This window comes from Buteo buteo, chromosome 9 (genome assembly GCF_964188355.1).
Source record: "Buteo buteo chromosome 9, bButBut1.hap1.1, whole genome shotgun sequence".
Classification (NCBI taxonomy): Eukaryota; Metazoa; Chordata; class Aves; order Accipitriformes; family Accipitridae; genus Buteo; species Buteo buteo.
The window spans coordinates 20127118-20147017 of record NC_134179.1 but is presented as its reverse complement, the minus strand read 5'-3'; the positions used below and the strand labels follow the sequence as shown (position 1 = coordinate 20147017).

The following is a 19900-nucleotide window of genomic DNA, read 5'->3' as shown; positions in this document are numbered from 1 at the left end:
AGCCTTGTGGATAGAGGTTTCCTGAGTTATACTAGGAAAATTAAACACAAGTCATGCTCCAGCTGGGTTTTGCATCACCACATTTATCATATTAAAATAATTTTTCATTAGGCCAAATTCTGTCTTTGCATAGCCAAACACATTGCTTTCATTGAACCGGCACCCAGGACACCACAGACAGGTTCATTTACCTTTGCGATAATTGCTGCTCCTCAGCAGCAGAGCACAGTTCTCTAATACAAGCTGGATGTGCCCCTCGGCAGAGCAGATTTTGGTTAGTGTCTGTGCAGTCTTCTATGGGTACTTCTAAATCTGGACATGCTTAGCCCCCTACTTTCCCATGGAAATGGCAGATCTCTCAGTGGGTCTCATTATAGTCTGGATTTACAAGCCAGTCTTGGAAAAAATATTGTATTTAGCAGGAAAAATTCCTGGTAGAATTATTGGTAGGAAACATACAATTCAGAGAAGCAATGAAGAGTTTTAAAACTACAACATTTTAAAATTCAAATTCCTCTTGGTGTTCAGATTTTTTCCTTGCGTTATGCTACTTACCACTTAGATGGTAAACGTTTAAGGACAGAATTAATTACAAAGGATTCACTTTTACAGCAGAACACAGGTTCAGTCCAAGTAGTTGCTCATATGAGTAAAGTTGCTTGCTTATACCCTTGTTTGGAGGATTAGGAAATAAATCTCTAACTGAATAGCACTGGCCATCTAATTTTAATTTCTCTGTAACAAGACTTCACAAAAAGTTGATAACTGCTGAATATCAAAAGAACAATATATGGTAGGAATTAATGACATATATTAGCATCTGCTCCTAATAAAGCATTTGGGGAACAGACAACTGGATAAAAAAGGAGGACAGGGACCGCGTATAAGAATAGCACTTCTTAAGAACTGATGATAATAGACGCTCTGTCTCCTGTACTAGGAAAATGTACTAGTGTTTTATTGCTGTGTTTATTATTTAACCACAGGATGACTCACAGCCACTGAAAATATTCCACCGAAGTCCTAGCATGCTGCTGAGTCCAACAAGGATGTATTTTTAAGGGAGAAAAAGCACAGAATTGGCTTCTCCTCCCCATCTGAAAGGGGTACGAGAAGACCAACGCCACTGGAGCCAGCAGGACCAGGATGAGGAATGGCTCAATAACCCTCCCCGTCTCTCTCTGTAGCAGTGAGAGATGAAAAGTGCACTCAGCGTGCGGTGCTATCAATGCAGGGATTGTAATGTGACTTTCCCTTCCTTCCTGAGGTCCGTCTGCAGCCTTCCCTGCACAGAGCTGCCTTTTCAATAGCCCCTGCTATTTTTGGTGCCTTGTAACCATCTCGTCGTGTGACCAGCTTGGCCTCAAAATGTCATGGGGGACACGGCCGGGGTCTGCCCCAGGAGAGCAAAATGGGAGTGCTGGATCAACCTGGAAGACGTGGAAAGCCGTGCACGAGGAATTACAAGCCATTACCTTAGTACATGCTTGAAAAAAGGTACAGAGAAGCTCAGCTAGCCAGAGCTACCCCCAGAACAAATACGGGAAAGATTTAATGGGAACGATGCACTGCCAAACTCCTCCCTAGCCAGCACCACTCCCCCCCAGCCCAGGCTTTCTAACAACAGGGCATTAACTTCCATTCCCACCAAGCATTACTGCCTTGTCCAGCATTTAGCTCTTAAGCATCCCATGCCCCCGCAGATCTGTGCTGCTGTGTGTGCACCCTGAGCTAATTTATATTTGCTGTTTATGCTGGAACATTAATTTGCCTAGCAACCATAGATATTTTTTTCATGCTGGTTTACTGTTATTTATGTGCATTCATAGTGGCAGCTCTGCTATATACAAGGTTTATTAGGGCAGTGTTTTGCTTGGTTTTCCTCCACACTGGCTCCTCCGTGGCGGCTCAGTCAGGTGCTGGTGCATTTGTGGGAGCAGACGCAAACATACAAATGAACCACAGAGAAAAATGCCTCTTTTCTCACTTTGCTTCTGCTCCGCCTTGGCACTTGCAGGTGAGTATTTTTAAAGCACATTTCTCTCTCTATGGCAGTCCTGGTCAGGTCTGCCTTTCTCTTTTAGGTGTCCCCACCAAGGGCACCAGAGACCTTTTCTGCAGGCAAGATGCCCACTCTGCTCAGCCACCTGTTTGCCCATTGTAGAGCTAGAAGAGGTGCTGGGGAATGGCTTGGGACAGGGCTGGTTGGATTGGCCAAAACTGTTGGGTCTGTGCTAACTATTTACCCACAGAGGTGATCAAGACCCCACACTTGGGAACATCCCTGGCCACCTATGCAGTAAGTGTTAGTACACGCTGGTGTAAAATCAGGCTGTGAGTCCAGGGTAGAGGTTTTGGACCTTTTCCTCCTGGGATTCTGGGTCCAGACTGGGCTGATGGAGCAGTTCCTTCCGCAAACACATTTTCTTGGTGAGGGAGCTGGCAGCCCACATCTCTTCCCTTTGGGTAACATGAAGCTGCTGGAACATTTCTGTAGCTCTTTTTTCTTAAGGCTTTTGTTAGACACAGCTTCATAACTGTCCTGTCCAAGATGGGAACATGCATTTGAGATGTTTTGTTGGCACTGGGGGCCAAGTGGCAAAGAGCAGGTTGTTACCCACACTCCTAAACTCCCTTGCCCCCCAACCATGTCCAAGCCTTGGAGGAAGGTCACCAGCCAAGCTGTGGACTGGGACACTCTGAAGGATTGGGATGAAGTCATGGCTGATCCATACCCTGTGCTGCTGACATAATCAAGTAGAACTGCAGCATTTACAACAGTGGCAGATACAGCCCTGATATTTTAAATTCTGTTTCCATGTTTTCTGCTTGCTAACTCACAAATTGCTAGATGTCTCTGGTTCTGGTTTGGTACAGAGTCTCCAAACCATCTAAACCCTCCTGAGCATCGAAGAAGCTGGATCAGAAATAAGCAGCTGGGTCCTTATTTTAGAAGAAACCTCAGATAAGGCTCTAAGCATCCCATGCATGGGAAAAGCATGGATTTGAATTTAGATGGCAACTTTGCATCTCTGGTATTTCTCTGACCTTGCAGCTGCCCTGCTGCAGAGGCTGGTGTAGCTTCTGTCCTCTGTGTAGTGTAATCCAGCCAGCACAAGGACAACGAGGGAGACTTTTCTGCTCTTCCCCAAAACATTGTGCTTCCCAGAGGACTATAGCTGTGGCAAACACGGAGACCACAGCCCACACACTGATGCAAGAGGGTTGGCATTGAAAGACAAGCACACTGCTGTTCATAAAGCAGGGAAGCAGATCTCCTGAGCTGAGGTCCAGCTTGCTAAGGACAGTCTTTGTAGCAAAGCTACAACATGTCTGGAAGTGCCTCCTGAGCTGCTCATGGTCCAAAATGCTCCTCTGGTATCTGGGACAAGGGATGGGTTCAGGACTCTCCTCCTTCTATCTGGTCCAGAGGAAGCAGAGAGGGAAGAGGCATTGCAGCTGAAAAGGATGGAGCTACCTGGCGGAAACAGAGAAGGAAAGCGGGAAAAAAAACATCATGGCAGAAGACAGTGGTTGGGGAAAAAGCAGGATAAGAGTGGAAAATGTCTGCAGAGAGGAGTTCTAGAAGGAAAAGTGAGGGAAGAATGAGAGAAAATAGGAAATCAAATGCCACTGAAGTGATCACAGGAAGGTCTGTCAATGTGCTTTTTTTATATCGGCTGCAATCAGGACATGATCCAAAAATGTTTCGAGCTCCAGCTGTGCCAGTCTTTTGCCCCACTCTGCCTCTCTGTATCCCAGCGCAGCATCTCTCCTGGATCAGACATTTAGACAGGTGAGGGCAGCAGGAAGGTTTCAGGACATAAAGAAATCTTTCAGGACATAAAGAAATGTATTTGTTTTAATATGAGATCACAAAGCCATGTAAACATGTATTTTTCTTTAAATCAGAAAATGCTTATATATATACACACATCATATATTATTTATACACAAGCATCTATTCCCCATGCAGAAACAGGTTGCTTCTCAGTTCTTCTTCCTACCCAACCCATAATTTCTCCTAAAAGAGCCATGGCAGCAATCCAAGCTCTAGGTTTTTTGATGGAGGGATTCACACTGATCCCAGCCCCCCCACTAACCCACTAGGTATGGGGCTGCCACTGTTATCCCACAGCTTCTACCTATTCCCCAGCAAAACCTCCCATTGCAGGAGAAAGGTCCTTCCTAAGATCTCTAATCTGCTAATGAGAAAAGGTGACTGCAGACGTTTTCTGTGCTCCCCCTTGCCCGAAGCACTGGTGCTGGGGAAGGGCAGGATGCCTGAGCTGAAGGAGAGGGAGTCCAAGTTTCCACCAGCCAGGGTCTAGCTGTTCTCCCCAATACCACCAGCTGGGCATACTGGTTTGGCTGGATTTTCACGTTCTTTTACTTATCACAGGTTACCTTCAAGCAGCAGGGCTGCCTCTGCACATGAGAGGGCTGATCTGCCCTGGGAAGTGAGTGGGAGGGAACCTGTCGTATTTTGGCTTCTCTGCATAAACTCCCTTGCACACTCCAATGCTGGACCTTGAGGTGCCTGGGGTGAACAGAGGTGTTGCTCCCGTGAGTGCAAACTCATGAGCTAAACAGACTCTGGGAGCTGCTGGGTTTGGATGGAGCACGCTCACCAGCAAAATGCTTTTACTGCCTTATTTTACTCACAGGGAAACCTTAACCCTTGGCTGCGCCTATCTGCTGACTCAAAGCCATGATAGATGATGCTGTATTCCAAATGTCACCATGGCAGTAACCTTACACCGGGTGACTGGGGTCATGGGTCTCATGACTATTGTCATATTTTTGGAGCTGTATTTAGTCCAAAGATAAGGCTTCCCTTTGCGACTTCCTTCCTCTGCCAAGATTATGGCCATGTGTGTGTGGTCCTCCGCCCTGGGATGCACCGCTGGTGGCTTCTGGGAGGACCTTGCAGGTGGGGATGGAGCAGTTCTTGGGCTGCTGGGGCTGGCAGGGTCCTCTCCATTTTGGAGAGAGTGGTTCTGCCCTGTCTGGGGCAAGCACTGGCACCTTGTCCCCAAACAGTCACCTCCAGGCCACATGACCGTTGTGAATCCTGGGGCTTTTGGTTCAAAACTTGTTCTGTGGACTGTGGGCTGATATCTATCACTTTGAGTTATTTTAAAACAACGTAGGAAGCTCTTTTCCTTTCTCTGTATCACTGATATGGAAAAGTTGAGCTCCACTTTTCAGGTTTGTATCAAGTTTAAAATATGCCTAAAATTTAGGGAGTGTCTGGCCATGGAAGTGCTGGCAGAATTGAACTGGAGGGTCTGACTTGTTAAGGTCTTAAGATACCCCTAGAGGCACCTGCAAATGGACTTGGCAAGATTTTGTTTTGCTTTTTATTGGATCAATATCAGTCAGCTCTTCAGGTAGTTGCCTGACTATATTTTTTTATTTTTATTTGTTGTGAAAGACCTGACTCTCTGTGAAGAGAAAGATGCTTTCATCTCACTTGGGGGCAGATGGGGCCTTTGAGAGTCCCATCAGCCTCGGATGCTGGTGGTCTGTAATGTGTGCTGGTCCCTCCAAATGCAGATGGACTTATCCCATTTGCTCTAAGAGTACTTTATTTCACCCTGGGGTATTTTAAGACCAGGTCAGTGTAAAGTGGCTTTTGTATTAAGGAGTATCAGGCCAAGAGATTTTGTAACTCCATTTACTGCAATCCTCATAATCAGCTTGAAGTCTCTAATTAGCTGCAGTAATGACTCAGCCCTGTAGACAAAACCTGAAGGTGAAGGGTGACATTGTAGAGTTGCTCCCTTATCTGGGAAAGGCTGAGATGTATTGTGCCTTTCTTTTTTATAGCAGAGCTGAGCAGCTAAGAAATTTACCCTCTCTCTAGGTTTCATTAACAGTATTAAAAAGCCATTTGATGTGTTCAAAAGCCATATTTGCCTCTCTTCTGACCAGATGAGGAGTCTCTCTAAATCAGTTTTAAAAGATCCAATCGCCGAGTGGTCAGGCTTTCTGAAGGCCACCTGTTAACATCACCCTTTGGGACACATCAGGTGAGATCTTGGTTTGCTGAGTTTTCCCTGGGGAACCACTGTGCCCAGTGCTCTGTGCCCAGTTGGTGATCCAGGCTCCCTGCCCAGCTGAATCCAGCTCCAGGCTGATCCACGGAGAAGTGGCTTGGGAAGGAAAATACACCCATCCTGGGCAAATTTTATTAAAATCTGACAGGAGAAAGGAGGAAGTTCTTGACAAAGGGGACTACAAAATTTGAAGGGAAGGCTGCTTTGCCAGCTTTTATTGGGTGAATAGCTGCTGGAGTTCCTTAAGTCCCCATAAATGGCTATACTTGGCTTTTCAACAACTTCTACTAATGGTTTTGCAGAAGTATCTCATTAAAGTTTATGGGAGCTTCCAATCCTCCAGGCCTCTAAAAAAGGCAAAAGTTGCTCTGCGCCTGGAGCTGAATTCATGAGCTGATCTCATCAAACTTCTGTCTCCAGGAAAAAAGTCCTGTGCTTGCTTCCTGACAAGCTGTTGTGTTCCCAGCTGTGTGGCTTTGTGTCCCCACCCCCCAGCCGAATGGGTGACATTTGCTGTCCCACAGGGTTGCAACCAACACGTGCTGATGGAGATGCTGGGAGAGGCCCAAGAAGCTGATGAAGTACAGCACAATCCTCAAGGTGCTGGTCACTTGGGTATTTAGCATTTTAACGCCTGTTACAAGGTCCTCTGCTGCTGGGCCCTGTGCTGAGCAGGTAAAAAAAGGTCCGTAGCTGCGAAGACGTTGCTGTGCTCAGCCCCACAGTGCAGACGTTGCAGCGTCGATCCTGCAGCACCATGTAAAACATCCATGGGGGACTGTGCGGGGCTGCGGGGGGCTTGCAGGGGCTGCATGCTCTCACTTCCCATAAATAATATGCTTGCTGTAATAACTGCAGTCCTCATGGGAGACCCCTAAAAGAGGGACCCTGGCCAAACAGGAGCACGGGGTGGTGCTCCACCAGCCCCGCAGGCTGCTTTAACCAGCTCTTGTTTTGCCATGCCGGCTTTTGGGACCTCTCCGCCTCAGGGAGGAGTTCTCCAAAGGATCTGGCATGTGGATCCTTGCAGGGTGGGGGACCAGAGCACCCATCTGCGTTCCCACGTGATCGGAGCGGGCAAAGGGCGAGCCATCTGCAAGGAGGGAGCCGGCAGCTGTGACGAAGCAGGGTGGTGGCTCTGCAGCCGGAGGCAGGGTTTGGCCATGCCGTGCAGCCGCTGGAGCGGAGCCACCTTTGCACTACCTCCAGGGACAGAGGGCAAGGAGGACAAGCTGGCACCTGCGCTGAGCTGGGCGGAGGTGCCACCAGCCGAGGAGCCGGTGGGACATGGGCAGCCCCTGGAGCTCCAGACTCGGCAGGAACAGCACTGAGCAAAGATGGCACGTCCCCTGGAGAGGTAGCAGCTGCCAGTTTAACCTCTTGCATAGCCATGCAACTTTCTGGTCTTGATTTTTTCAGCCTATTTCCCTTTAAATGAAAAAATCCCATATTTTTTTCACTTTCTTTTCAGTCCCAAACTTCCCGAATGGCAAGCCCACCTTAAAGCCCAGTGTGGCGATGCAGAGACAAGAGATGCCAAAGGTCAGGCTAGCTTGGTCATACTATGCATATAGCCTGTATAGAGCACTTTCAGCTGCTGCCTGGCCCAGCACCAGGTCAAATCTGTGCAGCTGACAAAGACAACAGCATTGTCCCCTCACTGCTAACACAGGAATGTGGCCCAGCATGTTCACCATCACAGTAAATCAACTTGTTGCTTTCCTTATTTGAGGCTTCCAGCTGGCAACCCCACAACCCCTGCTGTTTGCCCTTCCTAACGAATTGGTTTCCAAGCTTTTTTTACTGAAAGCTGCAGGATTTGGCTCCTCCATGCAATTTATATTCAGTGAGAGCCTCTCGCTCCTGCCTGCTCCTCACTACCCTGCGATGCCGCGGTCCTGTTGCAGTCTCTCTGCAGCCTGATCCTGGTGGCATGTGAGGTCATTTCCCACAGCTATGGATAAAGCTCAGGGACCCAGAAGGGAGAAACTGCCTGTGTTGTAGAGCTAGTCCTCCACCAGTATAGCCAAACTCTTGTGAAATCCCCTTCACTCAAGCAGAGAACATTTATTGCCCTTGATAAGCTTGTAAAACATTTCTGGGTGTTTCTGGATTTCTCCAGCAAAGTCATGTAGTAGAAGATTAAACTCACTTGTGTTTCATCCCATAGCTTAAGGAAACTAGGGCAAAAAAAAAACCAGGAAAGTGCTCTTGGACAGATCAGGTGTGGCTGAGGTGGGATGCCTGGCTTTGAAGTACCAGTTTTCGTATGATCAGAACCCAAATGCAGAATAAGAAATGCTGTTGGCTTTTAGCAGCTGTTGATGGGGCAAAATACAGCTCCTGGAGCACATGGCATTATATGCTCCCAGTAATAAGTGTAGCCCAAGGCAGCGGAGACACCTCAGGTCTCCTGTCCTTCAGTAGCTGTGGGTCTCTCTGCTGCCTGGCATGAGGTTGTTAGCTCAGGCTGCTCACTGGCCCCATCTTGTCCAAAAGTCACACATTCAGAGACTGGTTTCCTATCCTGCTCTCTATTTCTGAGGTGCTGAGCAATGATCCTTAGGGATCACTCATTGTGCTTCCCTTGACGAGGGGCTTTTTGGGGCAAGGAATACTTCTTCTGGGCTTGTTGTGTGCCTACCCCAGTAGCAACTTGATCAGGATTGAAAATTTTAGGACCCCACATGAAAATGTACCTGGGACAGAAAGGTCTGGCTTTATGTTTATGATGTTTCATTCTTCACGGCTGCAGTCAAAGCACAATTTCACTGCTGGGTAAGAAACTTAGCTGGGATCTCGGGATTTAGCCCTTATTGCTCCCCCTGCAAATACAGCCTCCATAAGGACTTCCTCGTGGACATCCACTCCCAAATTTGGGTGACAGAAGCGTGGATGGCTTTAGAGAAGCCTCTTGCAATGCTTCCTACAAGCTGCCAGAGGTCTGCTGCAGCCAGATGAGGAAGATCTGCCTGAGACAGGCTTCCCCCACCAAGGAGAACACAGACTGGAGCACAAACCTAATTTGTGGCTGGGTTTTAGTGCCACTTACTTACTCACGTGCTGTGTTAGGCAGCAAGTCACTCAGGAGCTCTGTGGAAAACCAAAACTTGTGTGTACCGGGACCATCCACTTCTGTCAAAGAAAACATAGCTGTGCAGTAAATGATTAGTGGGAAAAATATTGCACCACTCCCCTCCAAGCCTCCTTCAGCAGTGCTGATGCCCTCCCAGGACATGACGCCACTCGGCAAACAGGGTGCAGATGTCATCCCCTCCCTTGCTGCCCAGCATGCAGGCAGCCCAGACAAGCATGGGAGGGACTCACAAGCCTTGGCATCACTATTTCTGATCAAGAAATGGAAAAATCCCTTCTCTGGGGAGGTGCCATCATGACTTCTCAAGATGTTTTGAGGTGCAACTGTGGCTCAGTCTCACTCGTTTTTGCTGCAGACCTCCTGCATGGCTTTGGTTTGGAGAAGAGACTCCCTCTGTGGTGTGAGGCTGCTCACTGGCCGCTCTGCAGTCCTCTTCTCTGCTGGTGCTGTGTCCTACAGCCACCGCCTGGCCCACCAGGATGGACCACTGTTGCCCTCAGGAAGCCTCCAGGACCTCACCGAAGGCATGGGTTGTACTTTGGTAAGCATCTCCTTGAAAATGGCTAAACCACAGTAAATGTGATTTATAATCAACAGACAGATTTATCACCCAATAGATTTATCATCCAACACTTAAAGAACAGCACTGTGGGCAAATTTTAACCCTCTCCACCCCGAGCTTGGGTGGAAAAGATGGTGGCTGATGGTGCTCTGAGGTGATTTGCGCTGCCACCAGCAAAGCCTGAGCAGCTGTGACATGTTGTCCAAACGCATGTGAGACTCTGCCTTTGCCCCCCCAAATGAGATTATGGTGTCAAATATGCGGTGGTGTGGGCGCTAAATTGTTTTCTGACCTTCTGTCTGGCTTTTCCATGACTATATATTACTGTGAAGAAAGCGTTTTAGCAGGGGTTCTAGTTCAAGTCTTTTGTCCCTCTGTAACTAAGGGATGCAAACATGGCCTTAATTAAAAGGATTTACTAAGTGCTCTTTCTAGGGAGAGTCTGTGAAACAGGATTGTTTCAGCAGAGATGGAGCAGAGAAGTCTGGAGTGGAGCAGGCAAGAACTGAAAGGCTGAAATCCAGCCATTTCCACTGGAGAAGGGGTAAAAGAGCAGGGCAGGCTTTGTGGGGAGTCACTGTCCTACCACAAAAATCCTCACGAGCATGTCCCAGGGGCTCTGGGGAACTTGCCTGGCAGTGAATGACTTGGCTAGAAATGCAAGAGATGGAAGAGATGACAAACATACTCATTTGTAGCAATAAATATGTGATCTTCTCCTTTCTATTTAGACTTCATTTTCAGAGAATGTGCCCCAAATGAGCAGATTTAAAATTTAAAAAAAATGAAAGCAATAAGTCAGCGATAACAATCCTATTACTTGAAATGGGTTAGCAGCTGGCATTTCTTGCCTTCCTTCTACATCTGCTTAAATATAAGCACCTGAAGGGACATTGGGGACCCAAAGGGGCCACAAGCTCTTTGTAGATTTCTCCCAGGGGCAGGACACTCTCACTTGAGCTGTGTCTCCAGGCTTGAGGACGTCCTGACTTTTGGTCCAGCAAGAGCCTGCCAAATCTCCACGAGGATGCCTCATTCCTCCTCCGTGAAATTACAGCAGCATGACCTCATGAAGGCGGTATTTACACCACGTGTTATGTCTATGAGAAGCAGCTGTGGAGAGGCATTCGGCTGTCAGGAAGCCTCACGTTGCCGATGAAGCTGTGGGATGCAGCAGCTTTGGTCGTGTCTTTCTGTTGGATCTTCCCAATCCTGTCACCCCAACCTCCAGCCCACTAATGCAAAGCAAACCAGTGGGTCCAGGGTTTCTTTGCTGGCTCCTTGAAAGGCAGCACTGAGGACATGGCCCAGCTGAAAACCTGGAGCTTACCACTGGCCCTTTGGCCTGCTCCATCCCCCAGGTGCTTGCCAGCACCACCATCATGGGATATGCTTCCTCCAGTTGAACCACAGGGGCCCAGAAAAGATCAGATGGCCTGGAGAATTTGCTATATGCTTGAGAATGGGTGACATTTGGTTCCTTACCCCAGTAGTGGTGTATATAATCCTGCACATATCAGGGAAGGAGGCTGGTGATCTGTCAGTAAGGTACTGGCTTGGCACAGCCATTGCAAGACATAAAATTCAAATGAATTTATTTTATGCATTTCAGGGGAAAAAAGGGTCACTTGGATACACTGGGGTTGGTTTTGCAGTGCTGCAGGGATAGGAGTTGGCTAAGGAGCACTGTTCCCTCTCTGGGACAAACTCCATTGTGCTGCTGCGCACAGGCTTGTAAGCACAGGCTTCGTTCTCCCTCAGAAACTAGCTGCTTGGATAACCATGCGAAAAAAAACCCCATTAAAAAATGTGCTGATTTTGAAAAAAAAGGTCACCTCTCCAGATGGGACATTTGGTGAGAAGCCAGTTGTACAGAGCTGGGGCTGGCGCAGAAGCCCAGGGCACAGTCCCCGGTACGCTGGAGGGCAGGGCTGCTGCGCAGATTTGGGCTGCTAGACAAACACATTGTTCAACAATGAGTAGTATAGGTCTTTGCTGTGTGTTTCTTTTCCTTATTTACCTTGAGGATTATTTTGTGTGTTACGAAACTCAGCAGAAGCGAGAAGGAAGCTAAGATTTTGATTTGTTTTGTTTTATTCCTTTTTAAATTTGACAGTGTGTGGTTAATGCAGTATTGCAGATGGAAGAAATACATACAGAGGTAGTTGTTAAGTAAGCATACAGTCAGATTATTTTTTTGTGATGGGTGGGGATAGGAGATTGACGTTTTTAGCATAGATAAATTCACCGTTCTAATTCGTGCTTAAATTTTCCTATAACTAAGGATTATCCTTCTCTTTCACCTTAAGCCTTGGCTTCTGTCTGCCTCTGTGAGAATATTGTGTATTCCCCTTCTCATTCAGATTCTAATGTTACCTTAAATTCAACTTATCTTTAAAATAAACACAAAAAATTCTGTGCACCTCATTGCATGAAGCATAAACTACTGTATTTAGGCATATATCTCTTAACTACTTGAAGGCATTCCCTGTTGTCATAATCTGGGATTTTGTATTAAAAAGTGTCAGTGCTTTCAGTACCTCCCGCATGAATGAGAATAGCAGCTATCTAGAGAGGAGACCAGATAACTTCAGACCCAAGAAATGGTCCGGCAGGAACCTCACAAAGACCAGCAAAGGCAAATGCCATAGCAGAGATGGAGATGGAGCCAGGCTCCTCTCAGGGGTTGCTTAGGGGAAGGACAAGGGGCAATGGGCACGAGGTGGAAGATGAGAAATGCCAGTTGGATATTAGGAAGAAATGTGTTCTCCGTGAGGGTGATCCAACACTGGAGCCCAGTGAGGCTGTGAGATCTCTGTCCTGGGAGATGCAAACCTTGGCCCTGAGCAACCTGATATAGCAGGGGTTGGAGAAGGGACCTCTCCAGAGGTCCCAGCTCCAGAGGTCCTTGCTGGCCTCTGCTCTTCTGCAGATCTATGACTCACCAGGAAAAACCCACAGACTTGGCAGAGAAACCGGAGAAATTATAGTCACTCCTTTAGTCTTGTTCTTAACCAACACGTTTGTTTTTTCATTGCCAGGTTCACCATGCCCCAGTGAATGTCTTTTCTTTCTGTAGGTCCAACATTTAAGACCTAATTACTTGCCAATCAAACATGTCTCCATGCTCCGCTTGGTCAGGTGGAGCAAGAGAGGACTGGGTAACCCTGTCTCTCCCCTCTCCTCCGGCTGCCAGTCAGTCACCAAAATCCTCCTGAGATGTTTCACCAAACCCACAAGAGGAGTCACCAGCAGGGCTAGTCCTAGTTCGCTGGGCTAGGACTTCAATCAAAGTGCCTGTGCTGACTTCATTAAGCCAATGGGCCCAAACAAGGCCCTGGATGGTTTATCATTAGAAAGGACGAGCTGTAGGTTGTGACGAAAGGCTACCAGGGCTGATAAAATTACTCATTCTGTAGGGGACCCGTGAGGCCACTGTGACCCCACAGAGGTGGTTGCATTGGCCCATGGGGTGTCATGCCCAGCCTTGGGCTAGGTCAGGCCACCCGGCGCCCCAGGATGAGCTGTGCTTGGTAGCACAGCTGTGTAATTCCCCATCCTGGATGAGCGCTGAGGTTTGTGCTCCTTACTGTACCTCCTGTGCCCCCGGAGCTGGTCTGCTGATGTGGAGGGAGAAGCTACAGCCATCAAGTGTGGACTCAGGGCAAGGAGGTTGCTGCCTCCTCCACTCCTCCTCATCCTGATACTTGAAGGGATCATCACATTTCTGTTTTGCTTCCCTGTTGGATCTCTGTCTCCGGCATGGAAATACCAACAGCCCAGTCTCAGTGCCTCTTCAATAGAGCCTCCTCGCCCTCCTGGCTTCACCTACAAGCCCAGAGCAGGACATTTTGATGTTAGCATCCCCATCCAACCTCAATGGGGCAGCTAGGGATCATCGGAAAGACTCACCATCCAGTGGCTCAGCCCCATCCCTTGTGGACACAAAGCATTACCATCACCTCCAGACCCACATCAGCCCCTCCAGTGCCAGCATGTCTTCCCCACGCCAAGGTCTACCGATGCCCCTGGTTGCAGGGGACCTGCCTGATTGTAGGCGCAGACACTGGGAGGTGGGTGAGGCTGGCACGGCACTGTGAGGCTCTCCCCACCTGGGATCTCTGGGTGGGCACACAGATGTCCAGCCACAGCCACCTTGTCTGATCTAGGTCCTGAGTCTAGCCTTGAGCATGTGGGGAAAAGGGGGAAGGCTCTCACCGCACCGCAGCTGTAACGAGTTGTTTTCCTCCCATCTCTCCAGTGCTTGGCTTCCAGCCCCGAAAGGAAGAGCACCGTGCCAACAATTTCTACAGCCGTGTCCAATGGAGCGAGTTGACACCTGATTTGCCCTTAATTACAGTGGTAGGAATAGGCCCAGGGGCAAATGTGAAAGGGGGACGACCAAGTGGTGATAAGGACAAGACTCGCCTGTCGTTTGCCATGAGGGCTTGTCCTGAGGGCTTTACTTCCTACAAAAAATCAGCAGATAGACTTCCAGTGTGTGGAGAATCAGCTCATGGGACGGGGCGTGTAGAAACCCTGCCTTCCCCTCTGCCACACCAACATCTCCGGACCTGAAAGGGCTTTGTTATACCAAACCAAGCCCCCTCATGGCCTTGTATCGGGAGTGTGGTGCGTACTGTTTGCATGCCGACGTGCCACAAGGCACCGGGCAATGCAAAGTCACTGCAAGAAGGGAGTTAAAAATAGATGCTGAATTATTCCAGAGCTTTTGTCCAGCCTATTTGTGGACAAAATAACCCCCATTACCTTGTGACCCCAGAACAGCTCCAGCCATCCCCAACACCACTGAACTCCATACAAAGCAGGAGACCCTGCCCTCACCGCCTCTGTTGAATTCCCAGTTTGCTACGTTACAAAAACACTATTCAAGAGTGCTGCAGCCCTGAGCGGGAGCGCCCGAAACCTCCAGACGGTCCCCACTGAAGTTATTAACAGGGTATTTTTAGGTGCAACCAGGCTTGTTTCTGATCCAGTGGCTTTCAGATATTGCCCCAAAGGTGTGCTGTGTGTCCTTGCTTTAAACATGTAAAAGAAAGAGAGAAAGCCATAGAATTAAAATAAAAGGAAAAGCCCACACAAGGATTGGCTGAAGCACCTCAACAGTTTGCCTGGGATGCTCAGCCCCGCTTACAGGGGTCTCCCTGCCCATGCCCTGGTCACACAGCCCTTGCTCAACTCCACTTGGTTCAATGCTGGAGCAGCCTTATGCTGCTGGCCATAGATCGTGGATTTTTATACCCTTTTAAACGCTTGGCAAAGATTTCAGAAGAATGTAGTCGCAGGTTTCTGCATCCCATGTTGGAGTCCTGGGGTCACGGACTGGTGCCCAAGAGGGATATTTTTTAAGTATGTGATTTGAAAGCTTTGATCTATTTGGGGCTATTAAATTTGTTAATGCAATGCTTTACATCCTCCCGGGCTTATGCCTGAGCACGTATTGTTTTAACTCTGCTGCTCCCCAGCCGGCAGAGGCAGTTTGAAGGGAAAACTGGATTGGGACCGATGATGCTCGCTGATGAGCCTCTTCTCATTTATGAAATATTGCAAATGGGCGTTGGTCACAGGAAACCAGTCTCCGGAGCAACCCAGGAATCCGTCAGGCGGGTGTTTGCACTCACTGGACAAACAGGAGGTGGCGGAGCACGGGTGGAGCGTGCCCCATGCATCCCAGCCAAGGGGCCTGAGAGGGTAATTTTTACTTTTTCCCAGCCATTCACTGTCTCTTCCTGACAAAAAAAAGATTTTAAAAAATAATAAATTACTATATATAATTATGTATAGTCTATATATCTTATAGACTTATATATGTTACATATTTATTTATAGATGCACATTTATGTTATACATATGTTTATATCATATAAAAATCTATAAAATATATGTAATATATAATTATATAAAGTAATACATATTTATATGATACATATATATACATATGTTTATGCAAAAATATATATACACACACCCTTGGGGATCCATGTGTGTAGCATGTGTGCTTTGCTGAATGCCCAGATGCATCTTCTGGGAGTATATGTATATAATACAAATATACATATATACATTCTTGGATTCCAATAATTTATATATGTATATTTATATTACAGATAAAAAATATATCTATTTATATAACACAGAAAAATATATAATGTATATGGATATGTATAATGTATATGTAATGTATACATATACATATACATATACACATATACATATATAATGTATATGTAATGTAATGTAATTCCATATATGGAATTATATGGGTTTTTATATATATACACACACATACATATCCAGGAATATTAAACAGTGCTTTTATGAATTGCAAGACCCGGGGCAACAAAGCTGGGAGTAGACCATTTCAGAGGAAGGGCAGACCTATAAAATTAGGAAAAATACTAAATGCTGCAACTTTTACCCCTATTTTCTCAGTCTCGGGTGCACACCAGGCCCTGGCAGGGTGGCCAGGACTTTCTCCTGACAGAGCCAAGCGCTCAGGCTGTTCCTCCTCTACCTTTATGCCACAAATTAGGCTCAAGCCCCTGCTCTGAAATGGCCCCGGGGGGGGGTCCTGGGAAGTAGGGCTTGGGCATGATGGGGAAGGGGTCTCCCCCTGCCCTGCCTGACAGGGCTGGGGGTGCTGCTTCACCTTGCAGGGAAAAAAAGAAACTTAGCTGGGACATCAGCTTTCAGCTTAATGGAGTAATGGCCATAAAGCATCTGCGTTACTATTTATATTATTTGGAGAAGAACAAAAAAAAAAGGTTTTTTTCTATTATTCCCTAGTCAGTAAATTAAAATGTTCATACCTTGGCTTTCCAAGCACCTCCTGGCCACATTTCCCTGGCATTTGCACTGTGTCTTTTCCTCCATAAACACCCAGATTTCCATTATCTGCTGATCCTGCTCAGATCGGGCGAGTCAGTTAATTGGCAGTAAATTAAGTGGCTGAAAAACAGAGTATAGAGGGAAAATAAATGTCCTCGGTGGGAAACTTAATAGCGAGAGCTAAGGAAGAAATAAATGGGAGGGAGATGAAGGGATGATACTGGGTACCCAGAAGGGCTTTTTCACCTTCACTTGCCAGCGCCCGCTTGCGTGCCAGAAACAAGCCCATCCAAAAGGCAACTGTCCCAGCCAAAAACCACCTGTGCTGAGCCAAAAGCGGGATGAGGAGAAGGGCTGGAGTAAGGGGAGGACAGGACCAGCTCTTTTGGCAGCCTCTTGCATTGGCATCAGCTTTTTGGTTGATGAAACCAAAGGAAATCACTATTACTGTATTTATTTATTTTATTAATGAGGCGTATTTACAAGGAATTTTATGTATGAGGCATAAAAACCAGGTGGCGGTTTGGGTTTGGTGCCTTTTTCTCCATTACTGCTTACTCTTACATTCGTGATGCTGTCCAGCCCGATGTTCCTGGAAGACGCTGAGCTCCCTGGGTGAGACGGTGACATCAGGCATAGAGGGAGCAAAAGCTCATTTTTTATTCGGGCCATTTCAACCTCCTGTTGTCGGCGTTTCTATGGCTACTTACTTAATCCGAAATGTTGGTGCAGACAGACAGGCTGCCGGCACGTCACTCCCCGCCTATCCCCGGTTGGCGTTTTTGGGAGCTGCAGCATCAGGAGGCTGTATGCATCAGCTTGCATACATCCTGCAGGGAAAACGTCTTTCTCTCATTTTAATCTAGCTCCTGGGTAATTAAGTTTTTTAAATTAAGGCCATGGATATGTGCAGCGCAGCCTCTCCTCTGACTATCCTTCAGCTGATGCTGAGGGAGTCGGAAGGAATTGCTGGGGGTGGACGGGCAGACAGACCCTATCAGCCCCATCAGCTTCATTTCCTCAATCTACCAAGAAAGACACCATCAGAGCTCTGGACACCCAGAGTTTTACCAAAATTTGCCAGTTTTGGATGGGTTGATTCTGGTTACCTCCATCCTAAGTGATGTGGTAACCTGACCGACACCATTGGTCCTCAGCCTTGATTTCTCCCTTACTTCCATAAAACTTAGTGAAGAAGGGAGGGTTTTCTCCTGGTTCTACCACAGTGAGACAGGTCACTGAAATTAGTTTTACTGCAAGCAGATAAGAAGTTATCGCCATTTATTACCCTGTAAGTTATGCCTGTAATTACCCTGTAAAAGGACGGCTGTAAAAAAATTGTTTTGGTACTATCTGGAGATCATCCAGCTTGCGTGTTTGGCTTGCAGGTGTTGGATGTGGGATGGTAGCAGAGCTGAGCTATAAGAATGGAGCACCGTGTTTAAAGCAAAGCGTTTTAATTAACAGTGCGAGCACAGGAGTGGGGCTGCTCTTTCATTTAAGGTAACAGCAAACTCCCACCAATGTCTGGAGAGAAGGAGCAGGACTTTGCTGGAGTCCTGGAGTGAATCCAGGACTTTCCTGCTGGTGGATCCGGGACAGAAGAGGAGCGTCTTCCCTGATGCCCATCTGGTGGTACAACGTGCAAAGGGACGCTCCCACATCAAGTGGATCCGGATATAAAATTCATGGAGCACTTTAGGTCTTTGCATTTTTGGTTTTCTTTAAAGCCGAAAAGCAGAAATGGGCAGATCCAGATGGGGCCCCAAAATGAACTGACTGGCTTATCCTGGGGGTTGCCCATTTTTCCCCAGACTCTATGGGGAGCCTCAAGCACCTGGCTTAGCCTTGGTGCCTGCAGCCAGGAGGGATGAAGCCCACCCTGCCCATCCCAGGCAAGGCTGCGTCTCCCCCCATCTGTCTCTTGAACCTGGGGTTCGGCAGTACCCCGGCAATTGTTGCACCCCTCTCCTTGTGGAAGTGGGGCCCTGGTCTTGTTTGCAAGTTCAACTCGGTGTGGATATAAGGGGCAGTTTGGGTATGTTTTGGTGTCCTTATTATTGGTGTAAAGGGCCGCACTGAATGATTCAATCACGTATTACGTACGTTTTTATATGCAAGCGTAGATACATGTAAGCCCAAATAGAGTCGGTGGGAGGGAAGGATGGCCCCTGCCTCCCCAAAACACGGCAAAGCCGGGCGCATGGACCCTCGCCACCACCAAAGGTGGACCTGGGCCAAGACATTGGTCTGCAGAGGGGCAGCAGCGGCACTTCCCTCCTGCAGGTGCTGCGGTGGGGCGATGGGCCCTATCGCACCTGAACACCCACCGGCAAAGCTGCCGATCCCGGTGTTTGCTGGATCCCAGTTTCTCTTTCTCTTTTTCGAGTCTGTAGAAAAGTCACTCGGCATCTGCTCCCAGGCCTTTTGGGCCGCTGGACTCTGTGCTGTCAGCTCCTGCCCACTGATAAAAAAAGAAAAAAAGGGTGCCGCTATTTACCTGGGGAGTATTTATGGCGGGCAGGGGCATAGGCTTTTCTGCCATAACTGGGTGTCAATGCCTTGAAGGGGGAAGCCCAGCCACTGCCGGGAAGCGTGTTCAAGCAAAACCGGGGGAAATAGTGAGCAAAGAGGGAAGTTGCAGCCAAGGTCAGAAGCGATGCTTTGCCTTCTGCACCTCCTCGCTTGCTAAACGCGCTCCCCCAGCGTGGCACCTCCTGTCGCTAAAGGCTGCGGGGCAGCCGGGCCGAAGGGCCTTCCAGCCGCGGCCGGAGCCGCTTCGATCGCGATAAACCTGTAAACGCGCGATAAACTTGAAGACATCTCGCGCTGAGTTTTCTTTAACCTTGCCTTCGAGCCCCCTCTTTCGAAGCTCCCACCCTCGAACCGCGGATGTCGCGACAGAACAGCAATCGCAAATGACTGCCAGGCGCCTCCCGCGGGGCCGCTGCGAACACCGGGGGCGGGAAGCGCCCGTGTCCCGGCGCCCCGCGCCCCCTCGCGCCCCCTGGCCGGGCAGGGCGCTGGCCCGAAGGACTCCGCGGCCGGCGCGCGGCCGCTCTGCCCGAGGAGCCGCGCCACCACCCCGCCCCTCCGCGCTCCCGCCCACGCGCGGCCCGGCGCACGCGCGGCCTTCCCGCCAGCGGCGGGGCGGGGCGGGGCGGGGCGGGGCGGGGCGGGGCGGGGCGGGGAGGGGAGGGGAGGGGAGCGGGCGGGCGACCGGGCTCCGCTCCCCTCCCACTTCCGCCGCCGCGAGGGGCCCGCCGGGAAGGCGGCGGTGACCCCGCCCTCGCTGGGGGGGGGCGGGGGCGCGCGCTCGGCACGCGGGTG

The 19900-nt window shown here is 48.7% G+C and overlaps 1 long non-coding RNA gene across 2 annotated transcripts; it reads left to right on the top strand.

Annotated features, from left to right (window-relative positions):
* The first annotated feature begins 1212 nt into the window (after positions 1 to 1212).
* LOC142034949 (uncharacterized) lies at positions 1213 to 15492 on the top strand. Of its 2 annotated transcripts, none has more exons than XR_012651776.1 (3): positions 1213 to 1497; positions 9515 to 9700; positions 13983 to 15492. It is a non-coding gene; the product is annotated as an uncharacterized LOC142034949 (long non-coding RNA). The 2 variants fall into 2 exon arrangements; XR_012651777.1 differs by lacking the exon at positions 1213 to 1497 and adding an exon at positions 6585 to 6662.
* The last annotated feature ends 4408 nt before the right edge of the window (positions 15493 to 19900 follow it).